Source organism: Hyperolius riggenbachi, chromosome 3 (genome assembly GCF_040937935.1).
Source record: "Hyperolius riggenbachi isolate aHypRig1 chromosome 3, aHypRig1.pri, whole genome shotgun sequence".
NCBI lineage: Eukaryota > Metazoa > Chordata > Amphibia > Anura > Hyperoliidae > Hyperolius > Hyperolius riggenbachi.
The window spans coordinates 47,020,192-47,041,477 of NC_090648.1; positions in this window are offsets into that span (position 1 = coordinate 47,020,192).

Below are 21,286 nucleotides of genomic sequence, written 5' to 3' on the forward strand. Positions count from 1 at the left end.
GTGGTTAGTGTTGGGAGTATGTGGAGGGAGGTTAGTGTGAGGAGTAGGTGGGGGTGGTTAGTGTTGGGAGTATGTGGAGGGAGGTTAGTGTTAGGAGTAGGTGGGGGGTGGTTAGTGTTGGGAGTATGTGGAGGGAGGTTAGTGTGATGAGTAGGTGGGGGGTGGTTAGTGTTGGGAGTATGTGGAGGGAGGTTAGTGTGAGGAGTAGGTGGGGGGTGGTTAGTGTTGGGAGTATGTGGAGGGAGGTTAGTGTGAGGAGTAGGTGGGGGTGGTTAGTGTTGGGAGTATGTGGAGGGAGATTAGTGTTAAAAGTAGGTGGGGGGGACACTTAAAACAGGGGTGGAGGTGCCCAATGTATAAAATATAGGCTAATAAATTGTTAATCCTATGAACAGAGAGATAATCTTACCTCTCTTGAAGAATTTGGACCAGTTTATTGAAAAAAAGGTATTTTATACGAACACATAAAATTGACATGTTTTGGGGGTGCTTGTCCGCTTCCTCAGGTCAGTGAAAAAACAGTTGCGTTAATGGAAGTAGGAAAAAAGGGCTCCGGCGGCTAGTGCAATTATTGTTAATACAGTGGAAAAAGCTGAAAAAAGGGCGCCCGATAAATATTGTTAACAACATTAGAACATTAAAGTTTTTTAAGTATGCTATCGTTTTAGAAGCTTGCAACGGCGCATGGGAGGGAGAGTAAGCGTCAGACAGGTCGCATAGGTATTTGCTGGAACTTTCCAGAAACCCGGCGTGGCCAGTCATTGAGCTACTGCGCAGGCTCAAGGGGCGGAGAGACCAGGGTGTTGCCTGGAGGGAACAGGCTGAGACCAGGGAGAGCGCGCCAGAGAGGAGAGAGGGAAGGACTTATGCCAGGGGCTGGTGGTGCGGAGCGGGCAGGAGGGGACACAGAGAGGCCGCAGCAGTCGCCCGGACAGTAGGAGGGGACCCGACGACCATAGAGAGACCAGCACATACCAGTAAGGACAGTGGCAGCAGGTTGGACAGCCTGGAGGCTGGAGGAGGTAGACCTTGCCTAGACCAGAGCCATACCAGAGGCAACAGACAGATGAGTACAGGCCTGCGGGCCAACCACAAGCCACCTAGTGTGTTTCAGAGTGGTGTTACTAGAGACTGTTAGTGTGAGAAAGCTTTCCACATACAGCGACATTGAACTTAGAGAAGATACTGTTGATGATGAGGAGTACATTGCATGTTCAGGCCTCGCTGCTGTGCTGATAGACAGTCATAAGCCTCCCTAAAGTACCCGCATAGCTGAGGTGTGGTTGATAAAGAGAAGGCAGCTATGGTGAGGATAGCTGCCTTCCAAGCGGTAGACCTGGGTTCAATTCCTGGCCAATGTATGTGAGCTGGCTTTTGACATCCTACAATTCCCTAAGTAAGAACATTTTTCTCTTGGGTATATCACAATGGTACATGCTAGGCTGGCTTCAGCGTGTAGCATTGTAGTGTGTAGTGTTGGTGGTATAATGGTGAGGATAGCTGCCTTCCAAGCGGTAGGCCTGGGTTTGATTCCTGGCCAATGTATGTGAGCTGGCTTTTGACATGCTACAATTCCTTAAGTAAGCTAATTTTTCTCTTGGGTATATCACAATGGTACATGCTAGGCTGGCTTCAGCATGTAGTGTTGGTGGTGGTATAGCGGTGAGGAGAGCTGCCTTCCAAGCACTAGACCTGAGTTTGATTCCTGGCCAATGTATGTGAGCTGGCTTTTGACATCCTACAATTCCCTGGAAGACAGAAGGAGGATGGAAAGTTTGTAAGTCTGTCGAGCAGAAATTCTTACTTTTAGGCAGAAATCTGTTTGGTGGCAAAAAACATTTTGCATTCCGCGGAATTCCACATTTTTCCACGGAAATTCCGCCATAACGCTATAGCAATTCCGTTCCGTCGCAACGGAACCGGAATCACCAAATTCTGTCCGAAATCGCGGGAATCTTAATTCCGCGGAATCCTGCGACCATCCCTAGAGCAGGTTAGTGTTTTAGGCATATATAGAGGGAAGGTTAGTGTTAGGGGTAGTTGGGGGAAGGTTAATTTTAGACATATATAGGGGGAAGTTAATTTTTGCGAGTAGGTGAGGGATTGTTATAGTGGGATGGTTAATGTTAAGAGTGGGTAGGGGAGTTAGTGTTAGATGTATATAGGAGGAAGGTTAGTGTTAGGATTAGGTGGGGGCAGATTAGTGTTAGGAGTAGGTGTAGGAAGGTTAGTGTTAGGTATATATAGGGGGTAGATTAGTATTAGGAGTAGTTGGGGTGATGTTAGCGTTAGGCATATATATGGGAGAGGTAAGTGTTAGGAGTAGGTGGGGGGAAGGTGGTGTCGTTAGGAACATATAAAAGGAAGGCTAGTGTTAGGAGAAGGTGGGGAGGTTAGTGTTAGGTATACATAGGGATGGATTAGTATGAGAATTAGGTTACAGTAGGGGATAGTAGAATATCGGTATAATTACTATCATAGCTATTTCATTGATCTGATGAATGGGATGTGGGCTGCAACATACAAGACATGCTGTATACTCGCCCTATGCTACAGAAGTAATTCTAAGACCAAAGCATACCTATCAAACATGTTCTGTACGTTAACATTCAACATAGAATACAGTGTATTCTGCCTTATTTTCCTGGAAACTAGTTTTGCAAAAATGCTTGTGAATCAGAATGAAGTGGTTGTGCGCATCATTACCTCTGTTTCAGGCTATGTTCTTGTACTTTTTAATGTTTAGCCCAGGCATGGGCAAACTTGGCCCTCCAGCAGTTGAGGAACTACAAGTCCCACAATGCATTGCAGGAGTCTGACAGACACAGTCATGACTCATAAAGGCAAATGCATTGTGGGATTTGTAGTTCCCTAAAGAGAATCTGTACTCTAATATTCTTACAATAAAAAGCATACCATTCTATTCCTTATTTTCTCCTGTGCCCCCCTGTGCTGTTTCTGCCACTCCCTGCTGCAATTCTGGTTTGTAATGAACAGGCAGTGTTTACAAACAAAAGACTGGCTTTTAACCACAGTATCATAGGCTGAGAACTAGCTTACTGTGTGACTCATGCAGAGCTTGGAGGGGGTGTGTAAAGCTTCTGCCAATGACAAGCAGTGCTGCACATTCCACACTTTCCAGCCTCAACCCGACAGACACGACAGAGGAAAGGAGATAAGATTTATTACAGAGACAGTGCAAGTAGGAAAGGCTGCAGTAAAACAGACCACATTAGAACAGGTATAGGAACTTATAGGATAGAAGAAATAAGGCTTAACATTTTGTTATAGAGTATCTTTAACAGCTGGAGGGCCAAGTTTGCTCATGTCTGGTTTAGCCTGTTTGTGAGTGAACACAGGGAATCCAGCGCAGGAGACTTGGGCGCACAGGGAGTTACTTCGGCGCCATCAGAAGACAGAGCTGAAGTTACTTTTAAAACACAATAATTGGGCTTCCAACAATTGCTGTAAGCTGAATTATTTCATTCCCCACCATCCATGGCGGCCAGGAGGGGGAATAGTATTTAACACGGCCGGGACTTGTGCAGAAGCAGGATCAGCCATATACCGGCTGCATCCTGCGCCCAAGTCTACCGGCGCCGATTCCTCTCGTATGCATTTGTGAGAACCAATTCAGATAGAGATGGTTCTATTCCCCGCCATACTGATTATATGTATGGGTAATATTATCATTGAATGTAAATTAGAATATTAGGGGGATGACTACCAATTCAACTCAAACATATGGACATTTCTACGGAAAATATTTTTTGTTAAAGTGAATGGGAAGGGGAATAAAACAGAAAAAAACAGATACTTACCTAAGGAGGGGGAGGCTCTGGGTCTTATAGAGCCTTCCTGCTCTTCTCATGATCCTGTCATTCCTGTGCTGGCTCCCTCGTTTTAGCAGTATTCGACCATCAGTGGAATAATGCTCTCTGTCACCGGAGGAGGCTTTGGAAGTCTTTGAGTGCCCGAGTGTTCCCAAAGATCAATACTGCACATGCGCGAGCACGCTCTCTCATGCGCTCATGCTTGCGCAGTACTGAGCCACCTGTCTTTGGGAGCATTCGGTCTCCCAAAAACTTCCAAAGCCTTCACAAAGGGGATTCAAGCAGAGGAGCCACCGCTGAAATTAGTGGACCATGATAGTCCACTCATTCCTGGGTCTTATAGAGTAAGGCTCTATAAGACCCAGAGGCTTCCCTTCACTTAGGTAAGCATCAGTTTTTGTTTTTGTTTTTTTGTTTTTGTTTTTTTTTATGTGTGATTCCCATTAGCTTTAACAGTCTAATTAAAAAAAATAACATAATATAAAGTTGGATGACAAGCCTCTAGCAAAAATAACCACTAGAGGGCTTCAGAGTTCCATTCAAACAATACCTCAACAACTATTCATTACAGAAGTGCTAAATGTCTAAAAATAAACAATACAGCACAGTCCCCGATATCTTACCCCTGCTTTAGCAACCGGTCAAAAAAGCACTAGCCCCCATTCCCCCCTCCCGTGATAAATAAAATACTCACGGCATGTCCAGCGTCGTCCTCTAACCTTTTTGTTGCTCATAGCGGCTTTCTGAGGTCCTCAGTGCATGGCTACTGGCGTGTCACCTGACAGTCGGGTCACATGACATGCCGGGAGCTGTGCCCAGATGCAGGAAAGCTGTTTCAAATGACAGGAAGGCTAGAAGATAGCGCTGGACACTCAGTGAGTATTTTAATTACCACAAAACCTCTGCAACTCCTCCTCCTCCCCCCCAAAAAATATAAACATCCTCAGGCATGCCGGTTAGTTGAGACTTCCGGTTGCCTGAGTTCCAGATAACGGGGACTTTGCTGTATATTAAAATGAGAAATCAGAATTAAAAGCTGAGAATGCGTCAACAGAACAAAAAGTAATAAATAATTTTCCAATTACAATTCCTCATTTAAAGCCATTTCTAAATTGAGAGGGATATGAAAGCTGGCATATTTATTGTCTTTTAAACAATGCAAATTGCCTGCCTGTCCTGCTGATCCTCTGGTAACTGTGATAGACATATGAGTGTAGTGCATTGGCAAAGGCATTGGCACTGGGTATGGAGATCCTGGTGTAGTGTGTCGCCAATACTCCCCAGAAGTGCATAATACAATTTGCTTGAATGGAGTGCTGACAGACGGCAAGAGGAGGAGGCGGGCACTGAAACGAAATGTGGACCCCATTAGCAGAGCCAGCCTTAGGTTTCACTGCACCCTGAGTGAAACCGGATTTTGGTGCCCCCCCATCCTCTTTGCGCACGTATACACATACGCAAGCACACACAGGCCCATATATAGCACCAACAATTTGCAGCTCGTTATAGCTGTGGTGCGTCCTTCCCCCAAAAATGCCCCCAGACTCAGTATAGGTAGGTAGGTAGCCAGGTATAGGTGACCTCAGTATAGGATCTCATGTGTAGGTGCCCTCAGTGTAGGCAGCCAAGCATAGGTAGTATAGTTGCCACAGTAAAGGTAGCTAGTATAGTAGCCCTCAGTATAGGTAGTATAGTTGCCCCAGTATAGGTAACTAGTAACTAGTATAGTTGCCCCCAGTGTAAGTAGCATAGTTGTCCACATATAGGTAGCATAGCTGCCCCCAGTGTAGGTAGTATAGTTGCCCCCAGTGTAGGTAGTATAGTTGCCCCCAGTGTAGTAGCATAGTTGCCCCCAGTGTAGTAGCATAGTTGCCCCCAGTGTAGGTAGTATAGTTGCCCCCAGTGTAGGTAGAATGCCCCCAAACATGCAAATACAGCATATCGAAAGGAAGTAAACCCCTACAAAACGGACCCTTGATTGCATCAATCTTGCAGCGGGTTTGCTTCCTCATTATATGCTATTAGTTTATGCTGCACCCATCATCAGCCTCTTTTAAAGGACTACTATTGCAAACAAATAAAACACAAAAAAGTACAAGATTAGGCATGCTTAGTACATTTTTCTCAGGGTACAATGCACTATAACTGACTTTTCTGCTATGTTGATTTTTCTTACAGTAAGCAGTAAAGTTCTGACAAGCTGTGGACTAGCGCATCTCCTCATGGGGAAGTCTCAGGGGATTATTTAATTTCAAAAACACTTTACTGAGTGGCAGTTGCTTAGTCTAAATACAAAAATAGTGTGCAAGCGGGTAAGCAGGCTTGCCAGCCTCTTTGTACAGATGCTTTCCCCTAAGAGTTTTTATAAAAAATGAAGTAGATACTGAGAACCCACCATGAGGAGATAGACTAGTCCAAAATCCATCAGAATTTTACTACCTACTGTAAGCAACAGGAACACAGCAGAAAAGTAATTTATAATGCATTTACTCTGGGATAAATGTGCTTCTTATTAGTATGTAACTATGTACCCACGTATTTTAAATTTTTCAATTTTTCATGATAGTGGTTCTTTAACCCGCCACCTGGGCATGATTGCGTGTGCACCCGTGCGCTCCTGTGCAGCCCCCGTTAGCCCTGACTCTGAGATCAGTGAATGGGAATACAGTTCCCATTCATCAATCTAAGTCCCCGGCAGAAAAACCAACGGCTTCTTATCAGAGGCTGCGTTCTTTCTGAAAAAAAAAAAAAAAAAAAACTTTCCCGTCCTCCTAGTGCTTCCTGGAAGTGAGCTCTCGACTAAAAAAAAAAAAAAATCTCACTGTGACCATCTTATGGCCAAATAGTAAAGCTACATCTACATACATTTTTAAATAAAATAAACCCACATTATTACATTTAAAATGAACTGTTTACCTCCCACAACAAAAATTACCCAAATAAAAATTTTAATGGAAAAAAATACAGTAAAAAAACAAAAAATCATAAATAGTTACCTAAGGGTCTGAACTTTTTAAATATGCATGTGAAGAGGGTATGCTACGAACATTTTTTAAATTATAAGCTTGTAAATAGTGATGGACACAAAAATGAAAAAATGCACCTTTATTTTCAAATAAAATATTGGCGCCATACATTGCGATAGGGACAACATTTAAATGGTGTAATAACCAGGACAAATGGGCAAATAAAATACATAGGTTTTAAAGGGGCACGATGGCAAAAAATTTAAAATTTAAAATATGTGCAAACAGACAAATAAGAAGTATGTTTTTTTCCAGAGTAAAATGAGCCATACATTACTTTTCTCCTATGTTGCTGTCTTTTACAGTAAGTAGTAGAAATCTGGCGACAGGTTTTGGACTAGTCCATCTCTTCATAGGGGATTCTCAGGATTTATTTATTTTCAAAAGCACCTAGTGAATGGCAGTTGCTCTGTCCAACTGCCAAAAACTGTGTAATGAGCAGGGAAGCTGGCCAGCATCATTGTTTAAATCATTTGTAGGGAATATCTGTATAAAGAATAAAAGCTTTGCTGAGAATCCCCTATGAAGAGATGGACTAGTCTAAAACCTGTCAATTCTGTCAGATTTCTACTGCCTACTGTAAGTGACAGCAACATAAAGGAAAAGTAATTTATGGCTCATTTTACTCTGAAAAAAAATGTTACTTAGTTGTCTGTTTGCACATATTTTAAATTTTACAATTTTTCGTTGTAGTGCCCCTTTAATCATGGTAGCATGTATTATTTTAAACCTGTAATAACCGAAAACTGAGAAATAATGAATTTGTTTCATTTTTTTCCTTAATATTCCAGTTAAAATGCATTTAGAAAAATAATTCTTAGCAAAATGTACCACCCAAAGAAAGCCTAATTGGTGGCGGAAAAAACAAGATATAGATCAATTCATTGTGATAATTAGTGATAAAGTTATTGGCGAATGAATGGGAGGTGAAAATTGCTCTGTTGCATAAGGTGAAAAATCCCCGTGGGCTGAAATGGTTAAGTGAAGGGAAGATAAAAGGCTTGAGAAATGCATTTTCAAGTGTTTTCAAATGGAAATTACAGTACATACTTGACTGTAAATCATAATCTTTCAATATTATATATATATTTTGGTTTGATATGGCTGTGAGAGGGGGCGTCAGTGATCCATCTCCAGCCCCATCACATGGTTACATAGTTAGTTTGGTTGAACAAAAAGACATCTGTCCATCAAGTCCAACCCAATGCCGGATTTATCTTAAGGCACTGTAGGCATGTGCCTACAGGCGCCATGTGATGGAAAAGCGGCTCACTCCCCTCCCTGAGCTCCTCCTTCCCTATGCAGAGTCCTGATGAGAGTGTAAATGAGAGGTTGCTCAATCTGCTCTTAGCATTGCACTGATGAGATCTCCCATCAGTCAGAGATATATCTAGCTACCTAATACTGAAGTTCCTCTAGCTACCTAATACCTATAGCTATTTAATATTGAGGGTACTTCTAGCTACCTAATACTAAGGGGCACCTGTAGCTACCTATGACAGGCAAGGCAAGTAAGGGAGAAGTGACAGCTGGGACAGCCAGCACACTTGCAGTTCAGTTTGGTGGTGGTTTGTCGGTTCATGGAGGGAGAAGTCTAAGGTGCCAGGACATCTGTGCCTATAGGCTCCTGTGGGGTAAATCCGGGCCTGGTCCAACCAGAACAATTATAATAAAAAAAATTACCCATCATAAATAAATAAATAAATAAAAAAATAAATATTAGGTACCTTTCTCTCCTGCAGCCTCACATATCCCATTTGATCCAGGGCAAGGCAAAACAACCCTTACCAAGCTTAGAGCAATTAATCCTCAAGGGGGAAAAAGTTCCCTCCCGAGTCCAGGTGGCAATCAGATAAAATTCCTGGATCAACTCTTCCTGGAATCACCTAATACAGTTGGTATATGGAACATGCCATGGTGATTGGATAACCATAACATGGGCACTATAAAGTGCGCATGTTGACTTAATGTGGCCACACACGATACAATAAAATGATCCGATTTTACGGCGATTCGATAAAAATGATCGGATCTCTCGAAAAAATCGAAAGCTTTTTTTTCATTCCACTGAAAAATCCAATCAGATTTCCTGTTTTCTTCGATTTTTATCGATCCGGAATGCCAGATATTTTTCTTCAATCTTTCTAAAGATTGTATGGTGTGTGTTAGGTTGTGGATTTATTAATATACACACCCTAGCAATTTTCTCAGAGTTTCCAATCATTTTTATCATAATTGAGGAAAAAATTAAACATAAGTGTATGGTGCATTGGTCATATTTTTGAAATGTTACAATCAGTCAAAAAAATTGATTGCAATTCTTAAATTGAACAGATATTTAACAAATTGTTTGGTGTGTGGCCACCTTTAGTGTGCACCATGACTGAGAAACTGTAACTGCAGTTATGTAGCCTCACTGCCACTACAGCTAAAGGTGGCCACACACGATACAATAAAATGATCCGATTTTACAGCAATTCGATAAAAACGATCGTATCTCTCGAAAAATCGAAAGCTTTTTTTTCATTCGACTGAAAAATCAGATCGGATTTCCCATTTTTTTCGATTTATATCGATCCAGGATGCCAGATATTTCTGTTCAATTTCTACTAAAGATTGTATGGTGTGTGTTAGATTGTAAATGTATTAATATACACACCCTAGCAATTTTCTCAGAGTTTGCAATCATTTTTATCATAATTGGGGAAAAATTGAACATATATGTGTGGTGCATTGGTCAGATTTTTGAAATGTTACAATCAGTCAGAAAAATTGATTGCAATTCTTAAATTGAACAGATATTTAAAAAATTGTATGGTGTGTGGCCACCTTAACTCTAACCTCACTGGTGATACACCTAAGGCTCAACACACACCATACAATTTTGGTTGTTCAATCTTACCACTTTCATGTAGTATAGGAGCTTATCCAATCAATCATCCAAGGTAGTCTCAATCTGTTGGCCTTTATACTACATAGATTTGGTAAATCTGTACAACCAAGATTGTATGGTGTGTGTTGAGCTTAACACTAGACAAAGACAAATAACATTTATATCACGCTTTTCTCCTGGCGGACTCAAAGCGCCAGAGCTGCAGCCACTAGGGCGCGCTCTATAGGCAGTAGCAGTGTTAGGGAGACTTGCTAAAGGTCTCCTACTGAATAGGTGCTGGCTTACTGAGCAGACAGAGCCGAGATTCGAACCTTGGCCTTCTGTGTCAGAGGCAGAGCCCTTAACCATTACACAATCTAGCCTCACTGCTACTACACCTAACTCTAACCTCACTGGTGATACACCTAACACTAGCTTCACTGCCACTACACCTAACACTAACCTCACTGGTGATACACCTAACACTAGCTTCACTGCCACTACACCTAACTCTAACTTCACTGGTGATACACCTAACACTAGCCTCACTGCTACTACACGTAATGCTAACCTCACTGGTGATACACCTAACACTAGCCTCACTGCTACTACACCTAACACTAACCTCACGGGTGATACACCTAACACTAGCTTCACTGCCACTACACCTAACTCTAACTTCACTGGTGATACACCTAACACTAGCCTCACTGCTACTACACGTAATGCTAACCTCACTGGTGATACACCTAACACTAGCCTCACTGCTACTACACCTAACACTAACCTCACTGGTGATACACCTAACACTAGCCTCACTGCTACTACACGTAATGCTAACCTCACTGGTGATACACCTAACACTAGCCTCACTGCTACTACACCTAACACTAACCTCACTGGTGATACACCTAACACTAGCTTCACTGCCACTACACCTAACTCTAACTTCACTGGTGATACACCTAACACTAGCCTCACTGCTACTACACGTAATGCTAACCTCACTGGTGATACACCTAACACTAGCCTCACTGCCACTACATCTAACTCTAACCTCACTGGTGATACACTTAACACTAGCCTCACTGCCACTACACCTAACACTTACCTCACTGGTGATACACCTAACACTAGCCTCACTGCCACTACACCTAACACTAACCTCACTGGTGATACACCTAACACTAGCTTCACTGCCACTACACCTAACTCTAACTTCACTGGTGATACACCTAACACTAGCCTCACTGCTACTACACGTAATGCTAACCTCACTGGTGATACACCTAACACTAGCCTCACTGCTACTACACCTAACACTAACCTCACTGGTGATACACCTAACACTAGCCTCACTGCTACTACACGTAATGCTAACCTCACTGGTGATACACCTAACACTAGCCTCACTGCTACTACACCTAACACTAACCTCACTGGTGATACACCTAACACTAGCCTCACTGCTACTACACGTAATGCTAACCTCACTGGTGATACACCTAACACTAGCCTCACTGCTACTACACCTAACGCTAACCTCACTGGTGATACACCTAACACTAGCCTCACTGCTACTACACCTAACACTAACCTCACTGGTGATACACCTAATACTAGCTTCACTGCCACTACACCTAACACTAACCTCACTGGTGATACACCTAACACTAGCCTCACTGCTACTACACCTAACGCTAACCTCACTGGTGATACACCTAACACTAGCCTCACTGCTACTACACCTAACGCTAACCTCACTGGTGATACACCTAACACTAGCCTCACTGCTACTACATCTAACTCTAACCTCACTGGCGCTACTTCTAACATTAACCTCACTGCTGCTATACCTAACACTAACCTTCCTTCCATTCCACCTAAAACTGACCTTGATATATCTAACACTAACCTTACTTACTGATGTCCGCTTGCAGATCATCATATAGTTGCATTGCCACTTGGCGAATTGTGCTCGGTGTATTGGTGAGTCCACTGAATCTAGAAAGCACCCCGGCAAACCATTGCCGCAATTAACATTGCAAGCTATAGTACTGCTGAGGACATCACTTGCTGTCTGCGATGAAAGCAAGCACTTTGGTGAGAAGAGGTTTAATGGTGGATGCACTTATTACAGGGGAGCAGGGTGCTTATGGTGACCGCACGTTTTGATTTGGAGAAGCCCAATATTAGAATCACTATTAGGCATTGTATTCAGCTAATTACGATTACGCAAAATTTTGTGTTAATTTTTGCAATTGCGCCTATATATAATTGCCATTTGTTAATTCAATTAATTCCATATAATCATTCATAATTTCGAGTAATTTCATGCATTTTAACTTAAATTTTTTTTTAAAAAAAAAAAGTTTTTGAGAAAATTGATTTTAAAAATGCAAAGAAAAATATTTTTTAAACTCAGGAAAATGAGTTTAAAAACCATTTTTCTTTGCATTTTTAAAATCTTTTTTTCTCATAAATTACTATATTTTTGCAAAAGAATCTTTTTTTTTTTTTTTTTTTTTTACTTGTACCCACTATTCTTCCTAACATATGTAGCAATTTTGGTGGCAATAGCATATATGGGGGCTTTGCTGTTATCCGCTAAATTCAGCACAAAATTATGTGAAAATGTACACAAAATTACAAATGATTACAGTTACAGAAGAAATTAATTACAGTTTTTTCCAAAATTTCACATTACGATTTTGCATCATTATTGTGAACTTCGATGCAAAATTGCCGTATATACTCGCAAGCAAGCCAAATTTTTGACCCCCCAAAAGTGGGTCAAAAGTTGGGGGGCCGGCTTGCTTGCGAGTCGTGTCAAAAAATGAAGCTCCCCTCCGCTTCCCCGCTCCCCCCCCCCCCCCCCCCCCGCGGCCGCCACTGCTATTATCTTAGCTCGGCGCTGCTTCTATTCCCCTGTCCTGCTCGTATAATCCACAGCAGCGCGCCCCACGGCAGCTGCTGTGATGAGGGAGGGAGCTGTAGAGAGAGAGCGGTTCCCATAGTAACGGCGATACACCGGCGCTACAGGAAGCCGCTCTCTCTACGGCTTCCTCCCTCATCACAGCAGCCGCCGTGGGGCGCGCTGCTGTGGATTATACGAGCAGGATAGGGGAATAGAAGCGGCGCCGAGCTAAGATAATAGCAGCAGCGGCCGCGGGGGGAGCGCGGGGGGGTTCACTATACTACCTACACTGGGCACTATACTAGCTATACTGGGGCACTATACTAGCTATACTGGGGCGCTACCTACCCATACTGGGCACTAAACCAGCTATATTGGGGCACTACCTGCCCATACTGGGCACTATACTAGCTATACTGGGCACGATACTAGCTATACTGGGGCACTACCTACCCATACTGGGCACTATACTAGCTATACTGGGCACGATACTAGCTATACTGGGGCACTACCTACCCATACTCGGCACTATACTGGGCACGATACTAGCTATACTGGGGCACTACCTACCCATACTAGGCACTATACTGGGCACGATACTAGCTATACTGGGCATGATACTAGCTATACTGGGGCACTACCTACCTATACTGGGCACGATACTAGCTATACTGGGCACTTTACTAGCTATACTGGGGCACTACCTACCCATACTGGGCACTATACTAGCTATACTGGGCACTTTACTAGCTATACTGAGGCACCACCTACCCATACTGGGCGCTATACTAGCTATACCGGGACACACTGGGGGGATCACACGGACAGCATTTCCTACCCCCGGCTTATATGAGGGTCAATCATTTTTACTGGTTTTCCAGGTAAAAGTTGGGGGGACGGCTTATATGCGGGTCGGCTTGCTTGCGAGTATATACGGGTACGTCTATGCTAAATTTGTTTTCATCACTAATCACTACAATGGCAGCAGTAAAATGGGCTAAGAGCACAATATCACTACTTCCACCCTCAGTTTATGTTTGAGTCAAGTATTGTTCCTTGTCTTATCCAGACTAAAGCCCTGAAATAATCTGTGGACAACCCGTTCTTCTTGTTTCATGTCCACCAAAATAAAAAAAAAAAAAGTTGGAAAACTTTTGGAAAAGTTGTCATAAAAAAATAAATAAAAAAATTAAACATATCTAAAAATGCATTAATGAATAAGTAGGTTTTTTTTTACCTGCTATCAAAAGTGTGACACCAAGGATGATTGGGAAGATGGCCTTTCCATTCATTTTTAATACTTTCTCTCAATATCCTTTTCCAGTCAATAGATCCTTTGATCCTCCTCTCGTTGAGGTCCTACTATCAGTGGTTTCCCAGCCAATTGTGGCAGAGTTACAGAGATCACTTGCCTTTATTTTGTCGCCTCATTTGCATTGAACACGATCTATATTAACTATTCCGAAGAGAGGTGGGTGTGTTGATGCCCCGGTCTGTGTTTCATAATAAGTCTGTGATGTTAAGTGCAAGGGTGTGTTAACTAAGGAGTGCAGTGCCGTGATTAGGCAACTTCAGATTCATCAAGGGAAATCCTACTCAAGGTTATTTATTAATGGGAAAACAAGATATGTTCTCACCTGGTCAGTGAATCTAGTCTACGGCATTAAAACAAACAAAATAGGTGGACAGTAAAACTTTCCTTTAACTCAAGGTCCTGTTTTGAAATGTATCTTAATCAGGGTTATTCGCTAGTCTCTGAAGGCTCAGAAACATGTTACCTATGCAAGAAGAATGCTGGAAAGCATACAAAATCTACGAGGAGCATAACTCACAAATTATGAGGCCCCAGAAAAGCTTTGATGTTGTCTCCACTACGTTCACAATCCGTTTCTCCACCTCTGTTGGTAATCTCCAACATGGCCAGGAGGCCCATTTGCCAAGGGCCAGAGGCTTATGCCTCTGGGGGTAGCAGCCCCTTCCACTGCAGGGGGGCCCAGAGGTGGTGTTGGGGAGAACTACTATCCTTCCCTTTCTCTGATACTCCAGATCAGGTGTTTTTGTGGCTACAGGTGTTATGGGTGTGAAGATCCTGATGGCCACACTTGTTCTATGAGCCTTGTAAGATGGGCCCTCAGTCTGTGAGGCTCACCAAAAAGAGCCAAAGGAAGGATTGTGAACATTAATGGGCCCCATCAAGGTTTTGTAGGCGGGCCCCAGGATTTGTAGTTATGCACCCAAAGAGTCCTTCTCAGGACTGGTATTGTTTCATAGGCTGTGTTTGCACAGCGTCCTGGCTCCTGGCACTGCAATCAGTGCATTGTATCTGACTGACTACAAAATGGGGGCTTTCTGGCTGGCTACAAAAGGGGGCAATCTGGCTACAAAAGGGAGAAACCTGGCTACAAATGAGGGTCTCTCTGCTACAAAAGGTGGAAATCTGGCTACAAAAGGGGGCTCTCTGGCTACAACTAGTGATGGGGGTTCTCTGACTACCCATACTGGGGACTCTTGTGGCTATATATATTGGGGAAGTTTGACTCTAATATTGGGGGCTCCTGTGGCTACCTATGCTGGGGGGCTGTATCTGGCTAATATGGGGAGGGTACCTCTGGCTGCCACATCACAATAGGGTGCCCGATTCTATGCGGGGGGGGGGGGGCAATTTATACACCCGGGTAGCTCTATGGCCTTGGAACTGTGAAAGTAGTGAAAAGCAGTGTGGGCCTTTTGAAAGATCGACCAAGAGACAGATCCATCTCTGATCGAATCTGATTGGATAGAGATCTGTTGCCTGCCCATACACCGCAGGCCGATACCTGATCAATTTCAGCATGCAATCTCTCATGAATCAGCCTTGTGATGCCGCATCCGCAGCCTCGCTGACCTCCATGACGTCCCCCCAATGTAAAATGTTCCCCCCGATGCCCGGTGCAGTATACTTTACCTGTCCTTGTCCGCTGCTGACTCCGTCTTTATACACACGCCCCACGTGGTTGCCCGCATAACTTAGGGCATTAGGTAGGACAGCAGTGGAGGTTCTGTCACGTTTGACGCTCGCCCCGAAATTGCACATCATTACCCCTGTGCATCCAGCAAGTCAGGCCTACATCTTGCAACATGTCTGATCAATACATGCAAATAATGTCAGCCCTAAATTGGCCACTTCATTGATTGGGCATACACTTGGCAGCACTGATTTTCATCCATTTTGATGATGATTATCAAATTGTCTGGTCATTCGGCTGCCAAGTCGCCTGATGTATGGCCACCTTTCCAGTTGTTTCACATCGCAGTACGCTTGTTCACTGCTGCACTGACCAGCTACTTGCATGGCTGTGATTGTGAACAAGCTTCCTGCAGCACTAAGCAGCCACCTGCTCTCACCCCACCGAATTGCCCTAATCCAGTGATGGCTAACCTTGGCACTCCAGCTGTGACAAAACTACAAATCCCATCATGCCTCTGCCTCCCCAAGTTATGCTTAGAGCTGTCAGATTATTGCAATGCATCATGGGACTTGTAGTTCCCGCACAGCTGGAGTGCCAAGGTTAGCCATCACTGCCCTAGTCATTCCCCATTGGGTGAGTGGTTTTATGTGAGTTAAAGGTTTTGCATACACCTTGATTGCTGCAGTGCCGCCGTCATTCCTTCTGGTTGGATCCCCAGCACTGCACATACTTGTGGCTGGCCACGCAGCATAATCGCATGCCACTGGATATTGACACAAGGGTTTTTCTCTATCCAGTCCCCTCCTGTCTGCTCCACCTGATGCCGTAAGTGTGCTGACTTTTCTTTTTTTTTTGCTCCACTTATAAATTAATAGGAGGAGATAAAACTCTGCCAGTCCGCCCCATACCGCACACAGCCAACTCCTTAAAGAGACAGTACATGCACCAGCATTAAACAACAATTAAAACATTTACTAATGTACAAAATGGTGACTAATATCAATAAGACACATTAAAAGTACAGTAAAAAAAAAGTTACCACTGGAGATGGATAGTAATTGTATACAAAATGCTAAGCAAAAAAATAAAATTTGGGATGCCTTAGGGGCACCTGAAAACCACGTGCCGAGCTTTTGTAGACTTGAGACTGAACTGGGGATAGAGGAGACACTGTGACCTTTGTCACTGAATACAGCCTCGAATTTAATCAAATCGCTAATATTGTGAGGAAATATCTTCCAGTGCTGCACTCTGACCCTAAACTAAAGAGTATTTTAGATCAGGGCTGCCGTTTCTCCGCCAGAAAGGCTTGCACTTTGGGATCTATCCTCTCTCCTAGTCTCTATTTGCCCCCGTCCTCAATCCGTACTCCCGCTTAGCTCGCCACGGTGGGTTCTACCCCTGCGGTTTCTTAACCTGCAATTACTGTCATTACCACAAGAGAGGCAACACTATTGTTTCCATTGCAACAAATGACACTTTTCCTATTAAACAATATGTGCATTGTGATATCAAGTTTACTATTTATGTGATTTCATGTACTTCCTGTTGCATCCAATATGTGAGGTGTACCACTCGAAATTTGAGAGCTCGCATAGCTGAGCACTACTGCGGCACCAACTGGAATACTTTCCGTAAATCGGCAGTCTCTAAACATTTTGAGACTGTACATGAAGGGGATTTACCCTCTTTTCGTTTCCAAGGGGTGGAGCGAGTAGTGTGTCTAATTAGAGGGGGTGATATGCAGAGACTACTTTTAAAACGAGAAGCCCATCGGATTCTTAAAATGGGAACGCGCACTCCCCAAGGTCTCAATACACGTTGGGATCTGAGCCTTGTATATGTATATTGAATTATTTCAGTTTATTTCTACCTCCTCCTTCCTGTATTTAATGCCATTTTTTGCTTAGCATTTTGTATACAATTACAATCCATCTCCAGTGGTAACTTTTTTACTGTACTTTCAATGTGTCTTATTGATATAAGCCACCATTTTGTACATTAGTAAATATTTTTATTGTTGTTTAACCACTTCAGCCCGAGAGCAATTTTCACATATAGGCGCTGCTCCCATTCATTTGCCAATAACTTTATTACTTCTTATCACAACTAAATGATCTATATATTGTTTTTTTCAGGACAAATTCGGCTTTTAGTGTGTGTTCATTTTGTTTAGTAATCACCTTATTTTCTATGTATTTTAAAGGGAAAACAAGGGAAAAAGATGAAAAAAACAATCTATTCCTCCATTTACATCCATTATAGCTTTAAATTAAACAGTGCTGACTATAAGTTAAACCCACTAATTTTATTTGCTCATCCATCCTGGTTATTGCAACATTTAGATTATGTTCCTAGCACAATGTATGGAGAGAATATTGTATTTGGAAATAAAGGTGTCTTTTTTCTGTTTTGTGTTTTTTGCTTTCTCATTGTACACTGTCAATGATTACAAGGCCTTATTTTGAAAAATAATAGTAATATACCCTTATGGCATACATATTTAAAAAGCCAGGTTCCTAAGGTACCACAATATATGTTGTTTCTTTCATATTATGTCACTTTGTTTTCATTTTACAAGTCTTTTATTTTGGTACAGAATATGCAAAAATGTAATTTCTTTTGATTCAGTTTGTGACTAAAAAAAAATACAGGAGACATGCGCCTCAACCCTAAAACTCTTTAAACTCTATTCTACTACTTATCACGGTTAACATGATACCACATATGTCTCTTGTAGTGTTGCTAAAACTTTCCCAAGTTTGATCATAATTCTGAAAATGACTTTTTATCTTTTGATTGAGTTTGTCCCTACCTATTTTTCATGTGACGTGGTTCACAGGTTTTAGACACACCAAAATGGATTCCACAACTCGTCACGGTTAAAATGATACCACATGTGCCTCATTTAGTAGCAAACTGGTGGTGCACTCTCCACAACAACACTGGACAAATATATTTGTCCAGTTGGGCTTAAGTGGTTAAAGGGACTCCGAGCAGTGCAGAAACTATGGAAAGATGCATATCATTTTAAAGCTCTCTTTCTCCTCTTTCCAGTGATATATAAACCGCCGCCCTACGTTTTTTCGTTTTCGCTATTTTCGCGATTGAAATTGCCGCGGCCGCGAATTCAATCGCGAAAATAGAGAAAACTAAAAGGCGTAGGGCGACGATTTAGGTGTTGCCAGAAAGAGGAGAAAGAGAGCTTTAAAATGATATCCATCTTTCCATAGTTACTTGTATTACACAGGGCGACTTTTTCCTAAAGTCAGCAGCTCCATTCTGCTGAATGCAGCTGCTGACACTGGGGAAAGTGTCGTCCTGTGTAATACAATGCAACTGTGGAAAGATGGATATCATTTTAAAGCTCTCTTTCTCCTCTTTCTGGCAACACCTAAATCGTCGCCCTACGCCTTTTCGTTTTCTCTATTTTCGCGATTGAAATCGCGGCCGCGGCAATTTCAATGCCGAAAATAGCGAAAACTAAAAGGCATAGGGCGGCGGTTTATATATCATTGGAAAGCGGAGAAAGAGAGCTTTAAAATGATATGCATCTTTCCATAGTTTCTGCACTGCTCGGAGTCCCTTTAATGCTGGTGCATGCACTCTCTCTTTAAGGAGTTGGCTGTGTGGAGTATGGGGCAGAGTTTTATCTCCTCTCACCTACATAATGGCCTCAATTCACTAAGCTTTTCTCCTGTCTTTAATAACTCTTCTAGAGTTATCACCATGGTGATGAGGCATGTAGTATTCAGGAAACATTTTACCTCAGGCAAACCTAAAGTTAACTCTTCTGTCTTTAAGTTAACTCTTCAATCCTTAAAATAACTCCAGAGTTAAAGACAGGCTGTTTATTAACTGCGTGTGAAAATAACTACAGAGGAGGTAAATTAACTACAGAGGAGGTAAATTAACTACAGAGGAGGTAAATTAAGGAATGAAGAGATAAAATAACTCTCCCACTGTGTGGAGGTAAGTTATCTCTTGCCTTATTATCTCCAGCATGATCTTAGTGAATTGAGGCCATAGCCTCCTCCTGAACAGGCTCACTTTTAACTATGACTAAGGGCAGATTTCAACGTTAGTTGATCCTGTGGTTTTATTGCGCTTGTACTGTGGAGTTGCAAATAACATATACCGCGCTTTCTCTTCAGCCATTGTCTGGCTTGCGGATCCTTCCTTATCCACATATGCGATTGGCTTGGCTTTCCAGATCCTGCACCGACTGGTATGAGGCTAAGGTAGTAGAAGAGCGTACATGGACTTTACTTTACATATAAATCATAGCTCCCAACTGTCCCTTTTTCGGAGGGGCAGTCACTTTTTGGGAGCCCTGTCCCTCTTTCCTCCTCATTTGTCCCTCTTTCAGGACTTTGTCCCTCTTTCTATGTAAATATATATATTTCTCTACTAAAAAGTATGTTTGATTGACTCTAAACTTTATTCCCATCCTTTAAATTGATATATTACTAATTTTAAAACGTTAAAGAGTAACTGTCAGGCTGCAAAAGCTAATTTAAACCTCTATTCTCCTGTATTAAACAGTTTAGAAGGAAGCCAAAAAGGCAATACTGAAGTTAAAAATCTCTCTTACTTTTGATGTGTGCTGACAGCAAGGCTCTGTATTCCCAAACCCTTAAAAAGGACGAGAGGCCGCATACCATACAACAAAGCATTCTGGGGCCCTCCCCTCAGCTGCTAGTGAGAAGTTACAGGCTCAAGTTACAACAGCATGTAACAGTCTAGCTCACAGCACTGATAAATCTCAGGGCAGAGTACACTGCAGGAGTCCGCTATTGTTCCTAGCCACATGGCTAATTAATATTCACTGCACAGTAGTGTTATTCATTATGGAGCTTTTTTGTGAGTGGAATCATCAGGAAGCAGGGAGGACATGACATCACAATTGGCTCCATAGGAGACAGACAAACATGGAACCTGCCATAAGCTGTCAGGAGCATCATTCTCTGCAAATACTATATAAAAATTCTGTGTCCAAACGTGGACAGTGAAATGCATATGTAATGTAGGTACAGCCAATATTTAGCTACTGATATGTGTGTTTATTTTCTCTGAGACCTTATACCTAACAGCTCCTCTTTAAGATAATGGAAAATGAACCAGGATAGAAAGGACCAGTGTGGTTTGAATTATAAAACAACATATTTTTCTCATGAAATTTTTATCGTATGGGTGACTAGGGGTGTGATGGGGGCGTGTAATGGGCATGGCTTAAGTGTCCCTCTTTCTCATCTCAAAAAGTTGGGAGGTATGTATAAATGAATAGTTATGCAACTGCAGCAGCTATGTACAGAATGCCTACAATGAGGCCAAGCTCATTTCCAGGGAGTGGGAACACATTGCTGTTTTACATTTTGATATCCTATTTATTTATGAGCTCTCCAGTACCCTAATAGAAAATCAGTTCAAAAAGAACCGCACTCACGTCAGTGGGTATGCTGGTGCGGGGCTCGTAGGCTGCTCAACGGTATACTTTCGATGAAGGAGTCCTAAGCAGGTCAGACATGTGTTGTGCATGTATGTGATGGGACAATAAACTTCACATTGGTTGTTCCTGAAGCCTGTGTGCGGACTCCTTCATCGAAAGTATACTAATAGAAAATCAAACTAATGGCAAACTAATAGCAGATGTGCTGACACGACAAAAAAATAATAATTATGAGCATTCA